Genomic DNA, 26,105 nt, shown 5'->3' with positions numbered 1-26,105 from the left:
TGGAGAGAGAGGAACCGGCCAGGCAGAGACAGCAAGGGCGGTTTGTTGGTCCAGAGCCTCTACGTTCACCTTCCCACTCCTGGGCCAGACTACACTCAATCATATGACCTACTGAAGAGATGAGTCTTCAGTAAAGACTTAAATGTTGAGACCGAGTCTGCGTCTCTCACATGGGTAGGCAGACCATTCCATAAAAATTGAGCTCTATAGGAGAAAGCCCTGCCTCCAGCTGTTTGCTTAGAAATTCTAGGGACAATTAGGAGGCCTGTAGAGCATTGCAGTAGTTTAACCTAGAAGTAACAAAAGCATGGATACATTTTTCTGCATAGTTTTTGGACAGAAAGTTTCTTATTTTTGCAATGTTACGTAGATGAAAAAAAAGCTGTCCTTAAAACAGTCTTGATATGTTTGTCAAAAGAGAGATCAGGGTCCAGAGTAACACTGAGGTCCTTCACAGTTTTATTTGAGACGACTGTACAACCATCAAGATTAATTGTCAGATTCAACAGAAGATCTTTTTGTTTCTTGGGACCTAGAACAAGCATCTCTGTTTTGTCCGAGTTTAAAAGTAGAATGTTTGCAGCCATCCACTTCCTTATGTCTGAAACACAGGCTTCTAGCGAGGGCAATCTTGGGGCTTCACCATGTTTCATTGAAATGTACAGCTGTGTGTCATCCGCATAGCAGTTAAAGTTAACAATGTTTTGGAATGACATCCCCAAGAGGTCAAATATATAGTGTAAACAATAGTGGTCCTAAAATGGAACCTTGAGGAACACCGACATTTACAGTTGATTTGTCAGAGGACAAACCATTCACAGAGACAAACTGATATCTTTCCGACAGATCAGATCTAAACCAGGCCAGAACTTGTCCGTGTAGACCAATTTGGGTTTCCAATCTCTCCAAAAAGAATGTGGTGATCGATGGTATCAAAAGCAGTAGTAAGGTCTAGGAGCATGAGGACAGATGCAGAGCCTTGGTCTGACGCCATTAAAAGGTAATTTACCACCTTCACAAGTGCAGTCTTAGTGCTATGATGGGGTCTAAAACCAGACTGAAGCATTTCGTATACATTGTTTGTCTTCAGGAAGGCAGTGAGTTGCTGCGCAACAGCTTTTCTAAAAATCTCGAGAGGAATGGAAGATTCGATATAGGCCGATAGTTTTTTTTATATTTGGCTTTTTCAAGAGAGGCTTTATTACTGCCACTTTTAGTGAGTTTGGTACACATCCGGTGGATAGAGAGCCGTTTATTATGTTCAACATAGGAGGGCCAAGCACAGGAAGCAGCTCTTTCAGAGGTTTAGTTGGATTAAGTCCAGTATGCAGCTTGAAGGTTTAGAGAACATGATTATTTTCATCATTGTGTCAAGAGATATAGTACTAAAACACTTGAGTGTCTCTCTTGATCCTAGGTCCTGGCAGAGTTGTGCAGACTCAGGACAACTGAGCTTTGGAGGAATGCGCAGAGTCCGTAATTTGCTTTCTAATGATCATGATATTTTCCTCAAAGAAGTTCATGAATTTATTACTGCTGAAGTGAATGACATCCTCTCTTGGGGAATGCTGCTTTTTAGTTAGCTTTGCGACAGTATCAAAAATAAATTTGGAATTGTTCTTATTTTCCTCAATTAAGTTGGAATAATAGGATGATCGAGCAGCAGTGAGGGCTCTTCGATACTGCACGGTACTGTCTTTCCAAGCTAGTAGGAAGACTTCCAGTTTGGTGTGGCGCCATTTCCGTTCCAATTTTCTGAAAGCTTGCTTCAGAGCTCGGGTATTGTCTGTATATCAGGGAGCTAGTTACTTATGACAAATGTTTTTCATTTTTAGGGGTGCGACTGCATCTAGGGTTTTGCGCAAGGTTAAATTGAGTTCCTCAGTTAGGTGGTTAACTGATTTTTGGCCTCTGACGTCCTTGTGTAGGCAGAGGGAGTCTAGAAGGGCATCAAGGAATCTTTGGGTTGTTTGAGAATTTATAGCACGACTTTTGATGCTCCTTGGTTGGGGTCTGAGCAGATTATTTGTTGCGATTGCAAACGTAATAAAATAGTCCAGGATTATGAGGAAAAACATTAAGATCCACAACATTTATTCCATGGGACAAAACTAGGTCCAGAGTATGGACAGTGCGTAGGTCCAGAGACATGTTGGACAAAACCCACTGAGTCGATGATGGCTCCGAAAGCCTTTTGGAGTGGGTCTGTGGACTTTTCCATGTAAATATTAAAATCCCCCAAAATTAGAATATCATCTGTTATAACTACAAGGTCCGATAGGAATTCAGGGAACTCAGTGAGGAACGCTGCATATGGCCCAGGAGGCCTGTAAACAGTAGCTATACAAAGTGATTGAGTAGGCTGCATAGATTTCATGATGAGAAGCTCAAAAGACGAAAACATATATTTTTTTGTAAATTAAAATTTGCTATCGTAAATGTTAGCAACACCTCCGCCTTTGCAGGATGCACGGGGGATATGGTCACTAGTGTAACCAGGAGGTGAGGCCTCATTTAACACAGTAAATTCATCAGGCTTAAGCCATGTTTCAGTCAGGCCAATCACATCAAGATTATGATCAGTGATTAGTTCATTGACTATAACTGCCTTTGAAGTGAAGGATCTAACATTGAGTAGCCCTATTTTGAGATGTGAGGTATCACAATCTCTTTCAATAATGGCAGGAATGGAGGAGGTCTTTAGAGATTGCTAAGGCGAACACCTCCATGTTTAGTTTTGCCCAACCTAGGTCGAGGCAATGGGGATTGCTGATCTGACTACACTGACTGTGCTAGTTGCAGACTCCACTAAGCTGTCAGGCTGGTTTACAGCCTGCTGCCTGGCCTGCACCCTATTTCATTGTGGAGCTAGGGGAGTTAGAGCCCTGTCTATGTTGGTAGATAAGATGACAGCACCCCTCCAGCTAGGATGGAGTCCGTCACTCCTCAGCAGGTCAGGCTTGGTCCTGTTTGTGGGTGAGTCCCAGAAAGAGGGCCAATTATCTACAAATTCTATATTTTGGGAGTGGCAGAAAACAGTTTTCAACCAGCGATTGAGTTGTGAGACTCTACTGTAGAGCTCATCACTCCCCCTAACTGGGAGGGGGCCAGAGACCATTACTCGATGCCGACACATCTTTCTAGCTGATTTACACGCAGAAGCTATGTTGCGCTTGGTGACCTCTGACTGTTTCATCCTAACATCGTTAGTGCCGACGTGGATAACAATATCTCTATATTCTCTACACTTGTCAGTTTTAGCCTTAGCCAGCACTATCTTCAGATTAGCCTTAACGTCGGTAGCCCTGCCCCTTGGTAAACAGTGTATGATCGCTGGATGATTCGTTTTAATTCTAATACTGCGGGTAATGGAGTCGCTATATGACTAGGGTTTTCAATTTGTCAGAGCTAATGGTGGGAAGCTTCGGCGTCTCAGACCCCGTAACGGGAGGAGTAGAGACAAGAGAAGGCTCGGCCTCAGACTCCGAACCGTTGCTTAATGGGGAGAACCGGTTGAAAGTTTCTGTCGGCTGAATGAGCGACAACGGTTGAGCATTCCTACAGCATTTCCTTCCAGAAGCCATGAGAAAGTTGTCCGGCTGCGGGGACTGTGCCAGGGGATTTATACTAATGTTACTATCTGTACTTACTGGTGGCACAGACGCTGTTTCATCCTTTCCTACACTGAAATTACCCTTGCCTAACGATTGCGTCTGAAGCTGGGCTTGTAGCACAGCTATCCTCGTTGTAAGGCGATCGTTCTCCTGTGTATTATGAGTACAGCGACTGCAATTAGAAGGCATCGACAGAGATGGCCGCCTCGCTTCGCGTTCCTAGGAAACTATGCAGTTTTTTGTTTTTTTACGTGTTATTTCTTACATTAGTACCCCAGGTCATCTTAGGTTTCATTACATACAGTCGAGAAGAACTACTGAATATAAGATCAGCGTCAACTCACCATCAGTACGACCAAGAATATGTTTTCCGTGACGCGGATCCTGTGTTCTGCCTTACAAACAGGACAACGGAATGGATCGCATGCAGCGACCCAAGAAAACGACTCCGAAAAAGAGGGAAACGTAGCGGTCTTCTGGTCAGACTCCGGACAAGGGCACATCGCGCACCACTCCCCAGCATTCTTCTTGCCAATGTCCAGTCTCTTGACAACAAGGTTGATGAAATCCGAGCAAGTGTAGCATTCCAGAGGGACATCAGAGACTGCAATGTTCTCTGCTTCACGGAAACATGGCTTACTGGGAAGACGCTATCCGATGCGGTGCAGCCAACGGGTTTCTCCACGCATCGCGCCGACAGAAACAAACATCTTTCTGGTAAGAAGAGCGGCGGGGGCGTATGCCTCATGACTAACAAGACATGGTGTGATGAAGGAAACATACAGGAACTCAAATCCTTCTGTTCACCTGATTTAGAATTCCTCACAATCAAATGTAGACCGCATTATCTTCCAAGAGAATTCTCTTCGATTATAATCACAGCCGTATATCCCCCCCCAAGCAGACACATCGATGGCTCTGAACGAACTTTATTTAACTCTTTGCAAACTGGAAACCATTTATCCGGAGGCTGCATTCATTGTAGCTGGGGATTTTAACAAAGCTAATCTGAAAACAAGACTCCCTAAATTTTATCAGCATATCGATTGCGCAACCAGGGGTGGTAAAACCTTGGATCATTGTTACTCTAACTTCCGCGACGCATATAAGGCCCTGCCCCGCCCCCCTTTCGGAAAAGCTGACCACGACTCCATTTTGTTGATCCCTGCCTACAGGCAGAAACTTAAACAAGAGGCTCCCACGCTGAGGTCTGTCCAACGCTGGTCAGACCAAGCTGACTCCACACTCCAAGACTGCTTCCATCACGTGGACTGGGACATGTTTCAGACATTGCGTCAGATGAAAATATTGACGAATACGCTGATTCGGTGTGCGAGTTCATTAGAACGTGCGTCAAGATGTCGTTCCCATAGCAACGATAAAAACATTCCCAAACCAGAAACCGTGGATTGATGGCAGCATTCGCGTGAAACTGAAAGCGCGAACCACTGCTTTTAATCAGGGCAAGGTGTCTGGTAACATGTCCGAATATAAACAATGCAGCTATTCCTCCGCAAGGCTATTAAACAAGCTAAGCGTCAGTACAGGGACAAAGTGGAATCTCAATTCAATGGCTCAGACACAAGAGGCATGTGGCAGGGTCTACAGTCAATCACGGACTACAAGAAGAAACCCAGCCCAGTCACGGACCAGGATGTCTTGCTCCCAGGCAGACTAAATAACTTTTGCCCGCTTTGAGGACAATACAGTGCCACTGACACGGCCTGCAACGAAAACATGCGGTCTCTCCTTCACTGCAGCCGAGGTGAGTAAGACATTTAAACGTGTTAACCCTCGCAAGGCTGCAGGCCCAGACGGCATCCCCAGCCGCGCCTCAGAGCATGCGCAGACCAGCTGGCCGGTGTGTTTACGGACATATTCAATCAATCCCTATACCAGTCTGCTGTTCCCACATGCTTCAAGAGGGCCACCATTGTTCCTGTTCCCAAGAAAGCTAAGGTAACTGAGCTAAACGACTACCGCCCCGTAGCACTCACTTCCGTCATCATGAAGTGCTTTGAGAGACTAGTCAAGGACCATATCACCTCCACCCTACCTGACACCCTAGACCCACTCCAATTTGCTTACCGCCCAAATAGGTCCACAGACGATGCAATCTCAACCACACTGCACACTGCCCTAACCCACCTGGACAAGAGGAATACCTATGTGAGAATGCTGTTCATCGACTACAGCTTGGCATTCAACACCATAGTACCCTACAAGCTCGTCATCAAGCTCGAGACCCTGGGTCTCGACCCCGCCCTGTGCAACTGGGTACTGGACTTCCTGACGGGCCGCCCCAGGTGGTGAGGGTAGGCAACAACATCTCCTCCCGCTGATCCTCAACACGGGGCCCCACAAGGGTGCGTTCTGAGCCCTCTCCTGTACTCCCTGTTCACCCACGACTGCGTGGCCACGCACGCTCCAACTCAATCATCAAGTTTGCGGACGACACAACAGTGGTAGGCTTGATTACCAACAACGACGAGACGGCCTACAGGGAGGAGGTGAGGGCCCTCGGAGTGTGGTGTCAGGAAAATAACCTCACACTCAACGTCAACAAAACTAAGGAGATGATTGTGGACTTCAGGAAACAGCAGAGGGAACACCCCCTATCCACATCGATGGAACAGTAGTGGAGAGGGTAGCAAGTTTTAAGTTCCTCGGCATACACATCACAGACAAACTGAATTGGTCCACTCACACTGACAGCGTCGTGAAGAAGGCGCAGCAGCGCCTCTTCAACCTCAGGAGGCTGAAGAAATTCGGCTTGTCACCAAAAGCACTCACGAACTTCTACAGATGCACAATCGAGAGCATCCTGGCGGGCTGTATCACCGCCTGGTACGGCAACTGCTCCGCCCTCAACCGTAAGGCTCTCCAGAGGGTAGTGAGGTCTGCACAACGCATCACCGGGGCAAACTACCTGCCCTCCAGGACACCTACACCACCCGATGTTACAGGAAGGCCATAAAGATCATCAAGGACATCAACCACCGAACCACTGCCTGTTCACCCCGCTATCATCCAGAAGGCGAGGTCAGTACAGGTGCATCAAAGCTGGGACTGAGAGACTGAAAACAGCTTCTATCTCAAGGCTATCAGACTGTTAAACAGCCACCATTGAGTGGCTGCTGCCAACACACTGTCATTGACACTGACCCAACTCCAGCCACTTTAATAATGGGAATTGATGGGAAATGATGTAAATATATCACTAGCCACTTTAAACAATGCTACCTTATATAATGTTACTTACCCTACATTATTCATCTCATATGCATACGTATATACTGTACTCTACATCATCGACTGCATCCTTATGTAATACATGTATCACTAGCCACTTTAACTATGCCACTTTGTTTACTTTGTCTACATACTCATCTCATATGTATATACTGTACTCGATACCATCTACTGTATGCTGCTCTGTACCATCACTCACTCATATATCCTTATGTACATATTCTTTATCCCCTTACACTGTGTATAAGACAGTAGTTTTAGAATTGTTAGTTAGATTACTTGTTGGTTATCACTGCATTGTCGGAACTAGAAGCACAAGCATTTTGCTACACTCGCATTAACATCTGCTAACCATGTGTATGTGACAAATAAAATTAGATTTGATTTGATTTTATTTGATTTGATCATGTTAATGTTACTACTTAGCTGTTGGAGGTGCTGACGAACCATGTCCAGATAAAGTGTCCGGAGTGAAAAAGTTGAATGGGGAAAAACTAAAAATATAAACGGTAATTAAAAAGTAAAAACCGTAAAGTTGTCAGGTAACAAAGTAAGGTTGGTAAACAAGTCTGCAAGGAAATGACGAATCTGGTCATCTGAACATCAACTGTAGCAGGGGGTGTAAAGGGGTTGTAAAGCAATAACACAAGTTCTTCCATTAGCTGACTATGATCGATAATGTCAAAAGCTGCACTGAAGTCTGACAAGACAGCCCCCACAATCATTGTATCATCAATTTATCTCAGTGTGTATTAATGTCTCTGTGTTTCGTCAATGACTCTGTGTGTGTTAATGTTTCTGTGTGTGTTAATGTTTCTGTGTGTGTTGATGTTTCTGTGTGTATTTATGTCTCTGTGTGTATTAATGTCTCGGTGTGTGTTAATGTCTCTGTGTGTATTAATGTTTCTGTGTGTATTTATGTCTCTGTGTGTTCCCTCCAGGCACCTACCAGCCCTAGGGGAGTGTCTGGCCACCCTGGTTGGAGCCATGCCTGTAGCTTTCCTGGAGCCTGATCTCAATGCTCACAACCCCCTGTCTGTCTTCAACACCAAGACACCGCGAGAGAGGGCCAGTAAGTCACAACTCTGCAGTCGCAATACTGAATCATAACACTACCAATTTATCAGAACCAATCTATGCTTGACTACAACCCGAATGCCCTTGCATTGACCTCCACTACATCCTTAGTTCTACTGTAAGGGCCGTTTTCCTGGCCACGGGGCCTAGTCCTTGACCATGCATTTTAGTCCAGGACCAGGCTTCATCAATGTCTGGGAAACCAGCCCTATGTTTATTAACGGTGTATGGCTAACTGTGTGCTGTTCTCTGTGTAGTCTTGAGTATGCCTGACTCTGTGGAGGAGATGTGTTCAGAGGTGCCTCGTCTGGATCGCCTGCTGAAGGACATCAACGACATCTCAGAGTCTGGAGCACGATACACAGAGATGCCACAGGTCAGGAGGGCTTGGACTGTTGTTATCGCTACATCTGTTCATATTTTTTTTAGACAGTGAACCCTATTTTAAAGCTGGAATCCTCAGCGGTGAAGCTGTCGCGTTCGTTTGCGATATTACAACAACAAAGACACGTTACTTGTTCCGACGAACACAGTTTTCTTCGTCCGACATCGTTGCACGTGCGATAGAACACAGAGAATGTACTACCATTTATTTTCACCATGATGCCGGATTCTCCTCCTCCTCCCCAAAGGAACTCATTAATTAAAGCTAGAGGCTTGATTGACTGCAACTCCTTGATTAACATAACCTCTGGCATGACGGCATTACGTGGTATAACTTAATGTCACAATTTATCGTGATATAGCTTAATATTCTGACAATGGTGATATTGCTTAATATTGTGGTTAGCGCTTAATATGGTGCCGTCCCATCCCCATTCCCTCCAGGAGATTGAGGTGATCCTGCCCATGTTGTGTAACTACCTGTCCTACTGGTGGGAGAGAGGAACAGAGAACTCTGCTCCACACACCGCCTGCTGCACCACCGTGTGCTCCAACCACCTCAGCATCATCCTGGGGAACATCCTGAAGATCCTCAACAACAACCTGGGCATCGACGACGCTCCCTGGATGAAGAGGATCGCAGGTGGGATACTGGGTTATTATTACCTCAGGGCTAACGTTTTAACAGAGGAGGTTTTGGTGAACTCGTGTGTTGAGGAACCTGGCCTTAGACCGGAAGACTTGCGTTAACTCCATGAGTCAATGCCTACCCACTGGGCACACACTGGTAGAATCAACGTTGTTTCCATGTCATTTCGATGTGATTACGTTGAACCAACGTGGAATCGATGTTGAATTGATGTCTGTGCCCAGTGAGTAGGCTTTAGCTCAACGGGCTAATACAGTCTCATTGCACGCAGGATACCCGCGTTTGAACCTAGTTGGTCATGTTTGGCGGGCAATGTGAAGAATGGTGAATAATAAACACAAAGCTGTGGTCGTAGCCATTCCCAGCCGTACTCTTTGAATCAAAGTGAAATTCAACTTTTTGGGAGTGTAGTGTAACAACTCCTCAGTGAGACGAAATCTGATTGGTTTCATTGGTATCATTGCAGTCTACTCTCAGCCAATCATCTGTAAGGCTGCAGCAGACCTCCTGAAGAGTCACTTCCTGCCCACTCTAGAGAAACTCAGGAAGAAGACAGTCAAGGTGAGATGAGAGGAATTGAAACGTATTCTTTGGACTTCTGTCCATTTGTTTGTTTTCATTTTCTATGAATCATTCACAAGAATCAATCACACAACTAGCATGAAACCCAATGCGAACCTGCCAACTCCTATGTTATTGTTCGGCGTGACAATGACAAGACTTGGCAGTACAGCAAGGCTAGCGCACGGCCATTAAGGAAAATCATTTTTGAGTGATTTCGTAGTTCCCTGACCCCAGGGGGCGATGGAGGAGGAGCCGCTGAAGTCTGACTTTAAAAGAGACGCTCAGGAAACCGAGCTTCTGTTATTACTATGTTGTAAAGGTGTTATAACTGTTATTACGTGTTATAACTGTTATTACGTGTTATTACTATGTTATAACCCCAGGTGGTGGCAGAGGAGGAGCTGCTGAAGGCTGACATTAAAGGAGACACTCAGGAAGCTGAGCTTCTCATTCTGGATGAGTTTGCTGTCCTCTGTAGAGACCTGTACGCTTTCTACCCAATGCTCATCCGCTACATGGACAACAACAGGTTGTATAACCCAGCCAGCCTTTCCAACACACACATCTGTTGTTTAGGTTCTGGGAAATCTGCAGGCCTTGACAAAATGTTCACGGAATTCCTTTAGAATGACACTGTGTACAGTACTGTACTTGTATGGAATTAGATGTATTTCATTTTTATTTGTCCTTTTATTTATTTTAGGAGATCATAGTGAGATAACATGGATCCAATCTTTCTTATTTGGGATTGCTACCTGCAGATTCCCCCAATGCATATCCTGGACTCTAGGCTACATAACACAACAGATGGTTACTATGGCCTCACCTCTTCTTTAGTCCACTTCTCATGAAAACGTCTGTCAAACTCCCACCAGGTCCAGATGGTTGAAGAGGCCTGATGCTCAGTCCAACGAGCTCTTCACCATGGTGGCTGACATCTTCATTCTCTGGTGCAAATCACACGTAAGACATTTCACATTAGAATACTACATACAGTGAGTTAATTTATTTTCATGTTCTGTTTGAAGATTCTTCTCGTTTCTTTCCTTCTTTACTGACCCGGTGGACAGAACTTCAAAAGGGAAGAGCAGAACTTTGTGGTTCAGAATGAAATCAACAACCTGTCTTTCTTGACTGGGGAACGTAAGACCAAGATGTCCAAGGTAAGGAGGGAGCAGGAGTTCGTTTAGCCAGTAGTGAGTAAAGAAAGACATTCACAGAAGCTCCCTCACTGTGGTTGTCGGGAAATCCTGGTGGAGGCTTCAAGATATACCTGCTTATTCCCTCACAATTCCAGGAATCTTCCAACCAGGATTTCTGAAAAACCGAGTATTCTCGGTTGCCCTGTCTGTCTCTCCACAGTCAGGTGGTGACCAGGATAGGAAGCACAAGAAGCGGCGTGGAGAGTTATACTCTGTCCAGACCTCTCTGATCGTAGCCGCACTGAAGAAGATGCTGCCCATCGGACTCAACATGTGCACCCCAGGAGACCAGGAGCTCATCTCATTGGCCAAGATAAGATACAGTCTGGTGAGTTATACTACATTATCTCTCTAACCCTGGAGACTAGGAGCTCATCTCATTGGCCAAGATAAGATACAGTCTGGTGAGTTATACTACATTATCCCTCTAACCCTGGAGACCAGGAGCTCATCTCATTGGCCAAGATAAGACAGTCTGGTGAGATACAATACTGTCATATTCCTAAACTCTTCAATGATCATGTGAAGTAGCGTATTGATGTGTGATCCCGCTACGTTTGTATTCACAGATATACAGACCTATCCTCCCCAGCCATTTTGGAATGATTTTAACCCATTCTCTCACTCCGAGTAGTTTCTCACTCCATCCTGTTTCCCTCCGACAGAAAGAGACAGACGATGAGGTGAAGGATCACTTGCGTGAGAACCTACATCTTCGGGACAAGGTAGGCTTGGGAAATGTAAAATGATCTGATATTCCACACAGTGTGTACTTTGTATCTCCCCTGGTCATTTCTCTGCGCCCCAGGACAGTGTGGACTGTAACCTCTGCATTACTCCTTCACGTGTATTCAGCAGACCAGGACAGTGTGGACTGTAACCTCTGCATTACTCCTTCACGTGTATTCAGCAGACCAGGACAGTGTGGACTGTAACCTCTGCATTACTCCTTCACGTGTATTCAGCAGACCAGGACAGTGTGGACTGTAACCTCTGCATTACTCCTTCACGTGTATTCAGCAGACCAGGACAGTGTGGACTGTACCCTCTGCATTACTCCTTCACGTGTATTCAGCAGACCAGGAGAGTGTGGACTGTAACCTCTGCATTAGTCCTTCACGTGTATTCAGCAGACCAGGACAGTGTGGACTGTAACCTCTGCATTACTCCTTCACGTGTATTCAGCAGACCAGGACAGTGTGGACTGTAACCTCTGCATTACTCCTTCACGTGTATTCAACAGACCAGGACAGTGTGGACTGTAACCTCTGCATTACTCCTTCACGTGTATTCAGCAGACCAGGACAGTGTGGACTGTAACCTCTGCGTTACTCCTTCACGTGTATTCAGCAGACCAGGACAGTGTGGACTGTACCCTCTGCATTACTCCTTCACGTGTATTCAGCAGACCAGGACAGTGTGGACTGTAACCTCTGCATTAGTCCTTCACGTGTATTCAGCAGACCAGGACAGTGTGGACTGTAACCTCTGCATTACTCCTTCACGTGTATTCAGCAGACCAGGACAGTGTGGACTGTAACATCTGCATTACTTCTTCACGTGTATTCAGCAGACCAGGACAGTGTGGACTGTAACCTCTGCATTACTCCTTCACGTGTATTCAGCAGACCAGGACAGTGTGGACTGTAACCTCTGCATTACTCCTTCACGTGTATTCAGCAGACCAGGACATTCAGATGCAGAAGCATTTGTAACAATAACAAAATAAAAAAATGTGGATGTAGTTTCAGTGACACCAACTGAAAAAAACATAATATGTTGTTGATTTTATGTTGATATGGTTTAACATTGTAAATGGACAAATTATAACATGTTTAATGTGTGTGTGTGTGTGTGTGTGTGTGTGTGTGTGTGTGTGTGTGTGTGTGTGTGTGTGTGTGTGTGTGTGTGTGTGTGTGTGTGTGTGTGTGTGTGTGTGTGTGTGTAGTCTGATGACCTGGCAGTGCAGTGGCAGATGAACCTGTATAAGGATGTGGTGGTGGTGGGGAGTGAGGAACATGCAGACCCAGAACAAACTGTGGACAGAATACAAAGCATCTCCGCTGCAGTCTTCCACCTGGAGCAGGTACCCTTACAGTCAACAGTTACAACTCTATAAAGTCTGTTGTTTACTACGTGATGACATGATTTTCTCACTGAGACATATGTCTCTTTTACAAGGGTGCCCTGTTTACAAACACAGCATCAAATACAAAGTACAGAATAAGGATTTAGTAATACAATTATAACAGTCAAAGTGTGGATTATAAGAGTCAAAGTGTGGATTATAAGAGTCAAAGTGACATCCACAGAAGAATGTTTTGAGACGTAATGTCCATAAGATGTAATGTCCATAAGACATAATGTCCATGAGACGTAATGTCCATAAGACGTAATGTCCATAAGATGTCATGTCCATGAGACGTATTGTCCATGAGACGTAATGTCCATAAGACATAATGTCCATAAGACGTAATGTCCATAAGATGTAATGTCCATGAGACGTAACGTCCATAAGACGTAATGTCCATAAGATGTCATGTCCATGAGATGTAATGTCCATAAGACGTAATGTCCATAAAATGTAATGTCCATGAGACGTAATGTCCATAAGATGTAATGTCCATAAGATGTCATGTTTTGAGACGTAATGTCCATAAGACGTAATGTCCATAAGATGTAATGTTTTGAGACGTAATGTCCATAAGATGTAATGTCCATAAGATGTAATGTCCATGAGACGTAATGTCCATAAGACGTAATGTCCATAAGATGTCATGTCCATGAGACGTAATGTCCATAAGACGTAATATCCATAAGATGTCATGTCCATGAGACGTAATGTCCATAAGATGTAATGTCCATAATATGTAATGTCCATAATATGTAATGTCCATAAGATGTAATGTCCATAATATGTAATGTCCATAAGACGTAATGTCCATGAGACGTAATGTCCATAAGATGTAATGTCCATAAGATGTAATGTTTTGAGATGTAATGTCCATAATATGTAATGTCCATAAGATGTAATGTCCATAAGATGTAATGTCCATAAGATGTAATGTTTTGAGACGTAATGTCCATAAGATGTCATGTCCATAAGATGTAATGTCCATAAGATGTAATGTTTTGAGATGTAATGTCCATAAGACGTAATGTCCATAAGATTTAATGTCCATAAGACGTAATGTCCATAAGATGTAATGTTTTGAGACGTAATGGCCATAAGACGTCATGTTTTGAGATGTAATGTCCATAAGACGTCATGTTTTTAGATGTAATGTCCATAAGACGTCATGTTTTGAGATGTAATGTCCATAATACGTAATGTCCATGAGACGTAATGTCCATAAGACGTAATGTCCATAAGACGTCATGTTTTGAGACGTAATGTCCATAAGACGTAATGTCCATAAGACATAATGTCCATAAGACGTAATGTCCGTAAGACGTAATGTCCATAAGACGTAATGTCCATGAGATGTCATGTCCGTAAGACGTAATGTCCATAAGATGTAATGTTTTGAGACGTAATGTCCATAAGACGTAATGTCCATAAGACGTAATGTCCATGAGACGTAATGTCCATAAGACGTAATGTCCATAAGATGTAATGTTTTGAGACGTAATGTCCATAAGACGTAATGTCCATGAGATGTAATGTCCGTAAGACGTCATGTTTTGAGACGTAATGTCCATGAGACGTAATGTCCGTAAGACGTCATGTTTTGAGACGTAATGTCCATGAGACGTAATGTCCATAAGATGTAATGTCCGTAAGACATCATGTTTTGAGACGTAATGTTTTGCCCTCTAGGTGGAGCAGCCTCTGAGGAAGAAGAAGTGTGTGTTTCAGAAGCTGCTGTCCAAACAGCGTAAGCGCGCCGTGGTGGCCTGCTTCCGTATGGCTCCTCTCTACAACCTCCCCAGGTAAGACAGACTTCTAATCACACTTACATACGACTCAGGACAATTAGAGGTACCCTGATGGAAAAACTGGAGGCCTAAATTGTCTCTGTCAACTAAATGAGATACGTAAAAGGAATATGAGTTTGAGACTTTGTAGCTGTGACGACAACTATCCCCAGAAAAAAAGTCCTCAGTCGTCATACATGGTGCTATTGTCTCCATCGAATCAAAACGTGACGTTCCAGTCCTGTATCTCTGTTATCTCTCGGTGAAGTTGGTGGCATGCTGTTAACTATCTCCCTCTCCACCTCCCTAACCTTGTCCTTCCTCTCTGTTATTTCTCTCTGTTGCACACCACCTTCAACACCTTTTTCCTCAGATACAAAATTAACAATTACTTCCTGAACGGCTATCGGTACGTTTGGCTGGAAAAGACGTTCGCTGAATCAAATTTTGACCGACTGTTCTCCGTATTAACGGTAATGTGAAACGTCCAGGCTGAATGCTAGCCTGAGTGTTCGTCTGTTGCTGTTCTCTTGCCAACTCCTCGTGGAATTGTCATGGCAAACAGACTGGCACCCAGGCTAGGTGAATGCTTCACCTCTCTCCCCTCCTCCATCTTATCCTCTAGACTGTGGGCTGACCGAACAGTCAACACCACCTACCTACTGCACCTACCACAACCTACCTCCAGTTTACTGCACTGTTGATTCTGATTGGTCAGCCTCAGCTAACAACCAATCAGTGGTCAATCAATGAGCAATCCAGGAAGCTTGTTTACATAAAGATCATCATTGTCATTATGTCTTAGAATCGTGGAATGTTTTGTCTCATGTGATTTGAGTAACATTATGAATGTTTTTTTTTTAGCTTTATGTATAATTTTTAACTGAAATAATATTTGAATACAGTGTTCAGTGTTTTTAGATATAATTTTAACAACATCCTCAGCCAGTTTATGTATGCTAATTAAGCCATCAAGGATGACCAGTCAGAAGAGCCAGCTCCCATATCGACCAATCACCACCCTGGAATGCTCTTCCTTCCTGTTACACTCTCACATCTCTCCTTCCTTACTCATCCCTCTTCCAAAATCTACTTGGACACACCTTAATCTCATTCTCCCATCTTCCACTCCCCTTCCCCATCTTCCACTCCCCTTCTCCCTCTCCTCTCCTCCCTCCTTCCCTAGGCATCGTTCTATTAACCTCTTCGTGTTGGGCTATGTGAGACTATGGATAGAGACAGAGGAGTACTCCTTTGAGGAGAAGCTAGTGCAGGACCTGGCAGTAAGTACTGGGCATGTTGCGATGGTGTCTGCCACCACCTCAGCCCTAGCCTCAGCCTTGCCCCCTGTGCCCTGTGTTGGCACCGCACCCCTACCCGCCCTCTTCGCCGACAGCCTCTTGAGCACGATGCCCGCCGTCCAACTTCGGGATCGGGATCGCTTCCCGGTCCGCCTGGGTCCGGGGACCTCGACTTGGGCCCCCAGAGGTTCCCGAGGCCCCCGCGCTCTCTCTAGCTTTGTGGCTCGCTACCGGCAGAGTCTTGACAGACATGACAGGCTCAACCTCAGGAGACTCAGTGGCAGCAATGGCTCTGTCTCCGCAGCAAAGCACGTGGCTAGAAAAACAGGCTACGGCATGGGCTATCTCACCACTACTACTACTACTACTGTGGTAAGAGGGGCGGCTACAGCCCTCAATAGGTGTTAAATGTTTGATGTCTGACGTCGACCATTTAGATGTTGTACGGTACGGTCTCTGCTGTAACTGTAAGTCTGTAGTGGTTGATGTTGACGTGATCAAGTGAAGTCTTCGGGTAGCATGCTCGCGCACATCTCAGTCTGGATTCATGCAGAGTTTTGTCAAGTATCGAAAATGTCATTGATCTCACTGTAAATATATAGGTGTACGGCTGTAAGGATAGATAGACATATTTATACAGTACTGCATTATGTCATAAAACACGACACGGGGGAAGAATGTACAATTAGCAGGCCACGATGTAACACCACGTCATTCATCATCATCATCATCATTGTCCGCACACTTTATTTAGTAGTGCAGCATCTCTTGGACCATAATAGTCTGTTGGCCCATAATAGTCTGCTGGCCCATAATAGTCTGTTGGCCCATAATAGTCTGTTGGCCCATAATAGTCTGCTGGCCCATAATAGTCTGCTGGCCCATAATAGTCTGCTGGCCCATAATAGTCTGCTGGCCCATAATAATCTGTGTGATGGAGACGGTGAGTATGACAGGTCTCCTCTTTAACTCCCAGGAATCTGCGATGATTCAAACTCCCAATTAGACAGCTCTGCAAGCTTTACAATGTCAAAATATGTTCGTTACTGAGCAACAGTCTTCATTTACTCCCGTTACGGCCGGTATGTGCTTCCAAAGGAAAGGTCTAAATGAAACATATAATAGCAACCGGGAACAAAATGCCTATTCGGCACCTCCAATGTAAATCACGTATGGCTGCTATACTGTACGGTTCGGAAGTCTACACCAACTCAATACATTTGAGCTGCCAAATAGGCATATGTTAGATTGCTTGTACAGTTTTATTTAGACATTTCCTGGAAGTACGTATTTGGTGAGTAACGAACATATTTTGACATTATACTCATCATTGACCTCTCTAACACTGATACTGCTTTGTCAGTGATGGGTATTGTTCAGTAGGAAGACGACATTTTGAAACTGAGTGAAAAGGAGAGGAATTCCCCCGTACTTAGAACACAGTTTTGTTTTCAAAAAGTTTTCCTACGATGCGCCATACTGAACAATACTCTGGTCCATTCATTTGACAGTGTCCCTATCCTGACCTTCTCATGGATACAATCATCAGTAAAAATCCGGATCACTACCACCATTGCAGGCCTCATCTGAGCATGCTAGCATGGGATGCTCCATAAACAGTGTGACTATAATGGGCATGATTATGCATGGCGTGTTAAACAACCCATTAGCCAACCTCTCTGACTCTGAGTTCAGAAACGTTGGAAGTCGTCCAAAAAAAGTAATGGCTTGAAGCTACAATTACTAATGTAATAATGTGATCAATGTTGAGTGGTGAGTAAATAACATGGTTTAGCCAGCAAGGTGTCGTCTCTAGTGGAAAGAGCAGGTTAGGAACAGAGATAACCCCTGTATTTAACCAGTCTCTAGTGGAAAGAGCAGGTTAGGAACAGAGATAACCCCTGTATTTAACCAGTCTCTAGTGGAAAGAGCAGGTTAGGAACAGAGATAACCCCTGTATTTAACCAGTCTCTAGTGGAAAGGCCAGGTTAGGAACAGAGATAACCCCTGTATTTAACCAGCAGGGTGTAGTCTCTAGTGGAAAGGCCAGGTTAGGAACAGAGATAACCCCTGTATTTAACCAGCAGGGTGTAGTCTCTAGTGGAAAGGCCAGGTTAGGAACAGAGATAACCCCTGTATTTAACCAGCAGGGTGTAGTCTCTAGTGGAAAGACCAGGTTAGGAACAGAGATAACCCCTGTATTTAACCAGTCGCTAGTGGAAAGGCCAGGTTAGGAACAGAGATAACCCCTGTATTTAACCAGCAGGGTGTAGTCTCTAGTGGAAAGGCCAGGTTAGGAACAGAGATAACCCCTGTATTTAACCAGCAGGGTGTAGTCTCTAGTGGAAAGACCAGGTTAGGAACAGAGATAACCCCTGTATTTAACCAGTCTCTAGTGGAAAGGCCAGGTTAGGAACAGAGATAACCCCTGTATTTAACCAGTCTCTAGTGGAAAGACCAGGTTAGGAACAGAGATAACCCCTGTATTTAACCAGTCTCTAGTGGAAAGGCCAGGTTAGGGAACAGAGGTTACCCCTGTATTTAACCAGCAGGGTGTAGTCTCTACTGGAAAGACCAGGTTAGGAACAGAGATAACCCCTGTATTTAACCAGCAGGGTGTCGTCTCTAGTGGAAAGACCAGGTTAGGAACAGAGATAACCCCTGTATTTAACCAGCAGGGTGTAGTCTCTACTGGAAAGACCAGGTTAGGAACAGAGATAACCCCTGTATTTAACCAGCAGGGTGTAGTCTCTAGTGGAAAGACCAGGTTAGGAACAGAGCTAAGCCCTGTATTTAACCAGGAGGGTGTAGTCTCTAGTGGAAAGACCAGGTTAGGAACAGAGATAACCCCTGTATTTAACCAGCAGGGTGTAGTCTCTAGTGGAAAGGCCAGGTTAGGAACAGAGATAACCCCTGTATTTAACCAGCAGGGTGTAATCTCTAGTGGAAAGACCAGGTTAGGAACAGAGCTAAGCCCTGTATTTAACCAGCAGGGTGTAGTCTCTAGTGGAAAGACCAGGTTAGGAACAGAGATAACCCCTGTATTTAACCAGCAGGGTGTAGTCTCTAGTGGAAAGACCAGGTTGAACAGAGATAACTCCAGTGGAAAGGGTGTAGCCAGTGGAAAGGCCAGGTTAGGAACAGAGATAACCCCTGTATTTAACCAGCAGGGTGTAGTCTCTAGTGGAAAGACCAGGTTAGGAACAGAGATAACCCCTGTATTTAACCAGCAGGGTGTAGTCTCCAGTGGAAAGGCCAGGTTAGGAACAGAGCTAACCCCTGTATTTAACCAGCAGGGTGTAGTCTCTAGTGGAAAGACCAGGTTAGGAACAGAGATAACCCCTGTATTTAACCAGCAGGGTGTAGTCTCTAGTGGAAAGACCAGGTTAGGAACAGAGATAACCCCTGTATTTAACCAGCAGGGTGTAGTCTCTAGTGGAAAGACCAGGTTAGGAACAGAGATAACCCCTGTATTTAACCAGCAGGGTGTAGTCTCTAGTGGAAAGACCAGGTTAGGAACAGAGATAACCCCTGTATTTAACCAGCAGGGTGTAGTCTCCAGTGGAAAGGCCAGGTTAGGAACAGAGCTAACCCCTGTCTCTTGCGGGATGTCTGTGTAGAAAACCCCAATGAAGATCGTGGAGGAGGAGGAAGAGGAGGAGGTTGAGATCCAGCCAGACCCTCTTCATCAGCTTATCCTTCACTTCAGCCACAACGCCCTCACAGAGAGAAGGTAGGAGGGAATGACCAATCAATCAGTGGTGGAGAAAGTACACAATACTTATACTTGAGTAAAAGTAAATATACCTTAGTAGAAAATGGCTCCAGTAAAATTACAGTTACCCAGTAAAATACTAATACAGTAAAAGTTTTAAAGTATTTGGTTTTAAATATACTTAAGTATCAAAAGTAAATGTATTTGTTGAAATATACTTATTAAAAGTAAAAGTACAAATAATTTAAAATTCCTACAGAATTTTCTTGTTTTTTATTTATTGACGGATAGCCAGGGTCACACTCCAACACTCAGACATAATTTACAAACTGAGCATTTGTGTTTAGTGAGTCCACCAGATCAGTGGCAGTAGGGATGACCAGGGATATTCTCTTGATAAGTGTGCGAATTGGACACTTTTCTGTCCTGCTACAGTAATCATTCAAAATGTAATGAGTACTTTTGGCTGTCAGGGAAAATGTATGGAGTAAAAAGTACATCATTTTCTTTAGGAATGTAGGGAAGCAAAAGTCAAAGTTGTCAAAAATATAAATAGTAAAGTACAGATACCCCAATAAACTACTTAAGTAATACTTTAAAGTATTTTAACTTAAGTACTTTACATCACTGCAATCAACCAATGTTTTTTATTTATGAGTCAATCAACCAATCACTCAATCGATCAATTAATCAATCAACCTAGTGAACAAGTGTTTTTTAAAATCTTACTTAAATACAAAGAATTGTGTGATCTTAACTTATTTGTGTTATTTACTTTACAAACCTGATACAAGTCATGATAATGATTGGATAATATGTTATTCTCTCCAGCTTCTTGGAAGAAGATCCGTTATATATTGCGTATGCAGACATGATGGCAAAGGTACGCAACTGAAAATTTGAGCACACTTTGGCTGCGTTTACATAGGCAGCCCAGTTCTGATCTGTTGCCCAACTATGGGCAAAACATCTGATCTGATTGGTCAAAAGTTCAATTAGTGGCAAAAGATCAGAACTGGGCTGCCTGTGTAAACACATACTTTCATAATCCGACTGAAGTAGTGGGTTTATAATCCAATCCCCGAGCTGACAAGGTAAAAATCTGTCGTTCTGCCCCTGAACAAGGCAGTTAACCCACTGTTCTTAGGTTATCATTGAAAATAAGAATGTGTTCTTAACTGACATGCCTAGTTAAATAAAAATAATAATCAGTTAATGCACAGTTGTCCTAACTATAACATGTTCCTCCTCTATCTCCTCAGAGTTGTGCAGAGGATGAAGAGGAGGAAGAAGAGGAAGAGGGGAAAGAGAAGACATTTGAGGTTTCAACCTGTCTGTCCTTGTATCACTAACCCCCAGGCTTAAAGCCTTAGATACTTCTTAATCAAATCTCTCTGAACCCAGTCTGAACCCAGTCTGAATCTGTCTGAACCCAGTCTGACTCTGTCTGAATTTCTCTGAACCCAGTCTGAATCTGTCTGAACCCAGTCTGAATCCAGTCTGAACCCAGTCTGAATCTGTCTGAACCCAGTCTGAATCTGTCTGAACCCAGTCTGAATCTGTCTGAACCCAGTCTGAATCCAGTCTGAACCCAGTCTGAATCTGTCTGAACCCAGTCTGAATCCAGTCTGAACCCAGTCTGAATCTCTCTGAACCCAGTCTGAATCTCTCTGAACCCAGTCTGAATCTGTCTGAACCCAGTCTGAATCTGTCTGAACCCAGTCTGAATCTGTCTGAACCCAGTCTGAATCTGTCTGAACCCAGTCTGAATCCAGTCTGAACCCAGTCTGAATCTGTCTGAACCCAGTCTGAATCTGTCTGAACCCAGTCTGAATCTGTCCCAGTCTGAATCCAGTCTGAACCCAGTCTGAATCCAGTCTGAACCCAGTCTGAATCTGCCTGAACCCAGTCTGAATCTGTCTGAACCCAGTCAGGCCTTTTAGCCTTGATAAATATCTGACTTGTGGATGATGAGACCGAGATGAGACAGGATTTTAATCAACAGCACTGGCTACAACTGATAACTTCCCATGTCTACGGTGTCAGCTGACAAAGACCAGCCAATGGTTGAAATGTCATTGTCGCTGTGACAACCATGTTCCATTCAACCTTTCAGTACTGTATCTTTTATACATCAGCCTTGTCCTTTTGTATCCAGCAGCTGTAAGACCGTTGATGTTGCCACTTTCCTGTGAAATGTGTGAATGTCTCTCAGAGATTATGTTTGATTGTGTATTTTAACCCCTCAGGATTATAGACAATCGACGTATGAACTATGAGGACCGGTTTTTAATGAACAGAGACTACGGCTGACTGCTTTAGAGAGTTTGGCGTATGATCATTAAATGATCTGCCATTCCATTTTGGGCCCACAGGAGAAGGAGATGGAGAAACAGAAGATCTTGTACCAGCAGGCCAGGCTCCACGCCCGCGGGGCTGCTGAGATGGTGCTACAGATGATCAGCGCCAGTAAAGGTGAGGATGTTCTTTATCTACAGTACAGGTGAGGATGTTCTTTATCTAAAGTACAGGTAGGGGATGTTCTTTATCTACAGTAAATGTGAGGATGTTCTTTATCTACAGTAAAAGTGAGGATGTTCTTTATCTACAGTAGAGGTGAGGATGTTCTTTATCTACAGTAAAGGTGAGGATGTTCTTTATCTACAGTACAGGTGAGGATGTTCTTTATCTACAGTACAGGTGAGGATGTTCATTATCTACACTACAGGTGAGGATGTTCTTTATCTACAGTAAATGTGAGGATGTTCTTTATCTACAGTAAATGTGAGGATGTTCTTTATCTACAGTAGAGGTGAGGATGTTCTTTATCTACAGTACAGGTGAGGATGTTCTTTATCTACAGTACAGGTGAGGATGTTCTTTATCTACAGTACAGGTGAGGATGTTCTTTATCTACAGTACATGTGAGGATGTTCTTTATCTACAGTACAGGTGAGGATGTTCATTATCTACAGTACAGGTGAGGATGTTCATTATCTACAGTACAGGTGAGGATGTTCTTTATCTACAGTACAGGTGAGGATGTTCTTTATCTACAGTAAAGGTGAGGATGTTCTTTATCTACAGTAGAGGTGAGGATGTTCTTTATCTACAGTACAGGTGAGGATGTTCTTTATCTACAGTACATGTGAGGATGTTCTTTATCTACAGTACAGGTGAGGATGTTCTTTATCTACAGTACAGGTGAGGATGTTCTTTATCTACAGTAAAGGTGATGATGTTCTTTATCTACAGTAAAGGTGAGGATGTTCATTATCTACAGTACAGGTGAGGATGTTCTTTATCTACAGTAGAGGTGAGGATGTTCTTTATCTACAGTAGAGGTGAGGATGTTCATTATCTACAGTACAGGTGAGGATGTTCTTTATCTACAGTACAGGTGAGGATGTTCTTTATCTACAGTGCAGGTGAGGATGTTCTTTATCTACAGTAAAGGTGAGGATGTTCTTTATCTACAGTAAAGGTGAGGATGTTCTTTGTCTACAGTACAGGTGAAACATCAGAGCCTTGTGTACTACACAGCATGTTCACCCCCAGATAATATTTTAATCCAAACTCATGAACCCATTCATGCAGTGGAATGATCTCGCAGACCACAATCAAAGTCTCGTTCTAGCCATCTATCTGTGGTTAGCACTGTGCTAACAACTTGGGTGCTCAGTCTACTCCTCTTGTGTCCCCAGGTCGACTAGGTCCTATGGTGACCTGCACCCTCAAACTGGGCATCTCCATCCTCAACGGAGGCAACGTGCTGGTCCAGCAGGTTAGATAGACTACATTACATTACCAGAGATGTATTACTGTGTATGTTACACATCATTACCAGAGATGTAGTATTGTGTATGTTACACATCAATACCAGAGATGTAGTACTGTGTATATTACATATCAATACCAGAGATGTAGTACTGTGTATGTTACACATCATTACCAGAGATGTAGTATTGTGTATGTTACACATCAATACCAGAGATGTAGTACTGTGTATATTAGATATCAATACCAGAGATGTAGTACTGTGTATGTTACACATCATTACCAGAGATGTAGTACTGTGTATGTTACACATCATTACCAATTTGTAAGTCGCTCTGGATAAGAGCGTCTGCTAAATGACTTAAATGAAATGAAATGAAATTACCAGAGATGTAGTACTGTGTATGTTACACATCATTCCCAGAGATGTTGTACTGTGTATGTTACACATCATTACCAGAGATGTATTACATCATCACGTTTTACCAAGGGTTTCTGTGCATGAAAACACGCTAGTTTTACTTTCCATTGTTTTGCAGAAAATGCTGGATTATCTGAAAGAGAAAAGAGATGCAGGCTTTTTCAAGAGTTTGTCAGGCCTCATGCAGTCCTGCAGGTAACCGTGACTACGCTACCCAAATAATCCAGAGGCCAGATCTCGTCTGGGAACTGCCTGGGAATGATAATAGACTTTTGATCAATTAAAATATTGTAATTTATCGATAAGCATGTTGATTATACCCAATGGCATGATGAAGGAACCCTCGTAGTCCCTATGACCACGGTTTATGTCATTCTTATTCTTTATCCCCAGCGTACTATTTATCTCTTTCACTGTGTGTCTTATCTCCGTACCCTCCACAGTGTCCTGGACTTAAATGCCTTTGAGAGACAGAATAAAGCGGAAGGTCTGGGGATGGTGACAGATGAAGGATCCTGTAAGTAAAGAGAAATGATGGCCAACTGATGTTCTACCCCATAGCTTTAATAAGTAGTTTAACATTTCAGTGTTCAATTGTAGTTTTATTTTTTTTCCCTTTTCCCTTCAGCCGTTGGTTCCAAGAGTTGTAGGTTCCAAGAGTTGTAGGTTCCAAGAGTTGTAGGTTCCAAGAGTTGTAGGTTCAAAGAGTTGTCTCGCTCTCTTGGTTGCTGTTTCACACTTGGAGTATCTTTACGTAGAAAACATGTTGAGCTTCTTTTTTCTCCTCTTCTTCTCAGCAATAGGTTCAAGAGCTATTGTAGCTGCTGTTTTAGCGTGTCTTTACTCAGAGAATCTAAAACTTCAGGGATCAACACGCACAGATTTCACTTACTGCTCAGCAAATCAGCAACCTCCTTCCAAATGGCTAATGCTGAAGCATGACATTTGTCTTATCTCTCTCTGCCGTGTTTTACATGTTCGTGTCAAATTATTTTCAGAAAAAATGCCCCCTAACTACAGTAATATCAGATTATCTTCAGAAAGAATGCCCCCTAGCTACAGTAATATCAGATTATCTTCAGAAAGAATGCCCCCTAGCTACAGTAATATCAGATTATCTTCAGAGAGAATGCCCCTAGCTACAGTAATATCGGATTATCTTCAGAAAGAATGCCCCCTAGCTACAGTAATATCAGATTATCTTCAGAAAGAATGCCCCTAGCTACAGTAATATCAGATTATCTTCAGAAAGAATGCCCCTAGCTACAGTAATATCAGATTATCTACAGAAAGAATGCCCCCTAGCTACAGTAATATCAGATTATCTTCAGAAAGAATGCCCCTAGCTACAGTAATATCAGATTATCTTCAGAAAGAATGCCCCTAGCTACAGTAATATCAGATTATCTACAGAAAGAATGCCCCTAGCTACAGTAATATCAAATTATCTTCAGAAAGAATGCCCCCTAGCTACAGTAATATCAAATCAAATTGCATTTGACCTTGTATGTTTGATATTTTTGGTGTACGTTGTTTTTACTGCTTGTGTTGCAGTTGTGGTAGAGTCAGGATCCATGTGATTAACCTGTTGTTGTCCAGACCGTCATCAGGGCTGCAAGGCCTCGTGGCATGATACCTATATATCAGTGTTGGGGTCAATTCCATTTCGATTCAGAAAGTAAACCAAAATCCTAATTAAAAAGTGTAGAAGTATATAGTTACGTTTCCTGAATTGAACCGTAACTGACCCCAACCCCCTATGTGTTATACAGGATGAATGTCACTCACCTGAATGAATAAGTAGTGACATCTCTGAACAAATGTTTCATCAGGTTTAGGAATCTAAGCTGTTCAGTAGTTTCGTCAGGTTTAGGAATCTAAGCTGTTCAGTAGTTTCATCAGGTTTAGGAATCTAAGCTGTTCAGTAGTTTCATCAGGGTTTAGTGGAATCAGGTTTAGGAATCTAAGCTGTTCAGTAGTTTCATCAGGTTTAGGAATCTAAGCTGTTCAGTAGTTTCATCAGGTTTAGGAATCTAAGCTGTTCAGTAGTTTCATCAGGTTTAGGAATCTAAGCTGTTCAGTAGTTTCATCAGGTTTAGGAATCTAAGCTGTTCAGTGGTTTCATCAGGTTTAGGAATCTAAGCTGTTCAGTAGTTTCATCAGGTTTAGGAATCTAAGCTGTTCAGTGGTTTCATCAGGTTTAGGAATCTAAGCTGTTCAGTAGTTTCATC

General features: G+C 43.4%; 1 pseudogene; it reads left to right on the top strand.

The window, feature by feature from the left end:
* LOC115140370 (ryanodine receptor 3-like) overlaps positions 1 to 26,105 on the top strand; it is a 310,457-nt pseudogene that overhangs the window by 256,835 nt on the left and 27,517 nt on the right.

Source organism: Oncorhynchus nerka, linkage group LG13 (genome assembly GCF_034236695.1).
Source record: "Oncorhynchus nerka isolate Pitt River linkage group LG13, Oner_Uvic_2.0, whole genome shotgun sequence".
Classification (NCBI taxonomy): domain Eukaryota; kingdom Metazoa; phylum Chordata; class Actinopteri; order Salmoniformes; family Salmonidae; genus Oncorhynchus; species Oncorhynchus nerka.
Note: the sequence above shows the minus strand (reverse complement) of the source record. Positions and strands in the feature narration are given on the sequence as shown.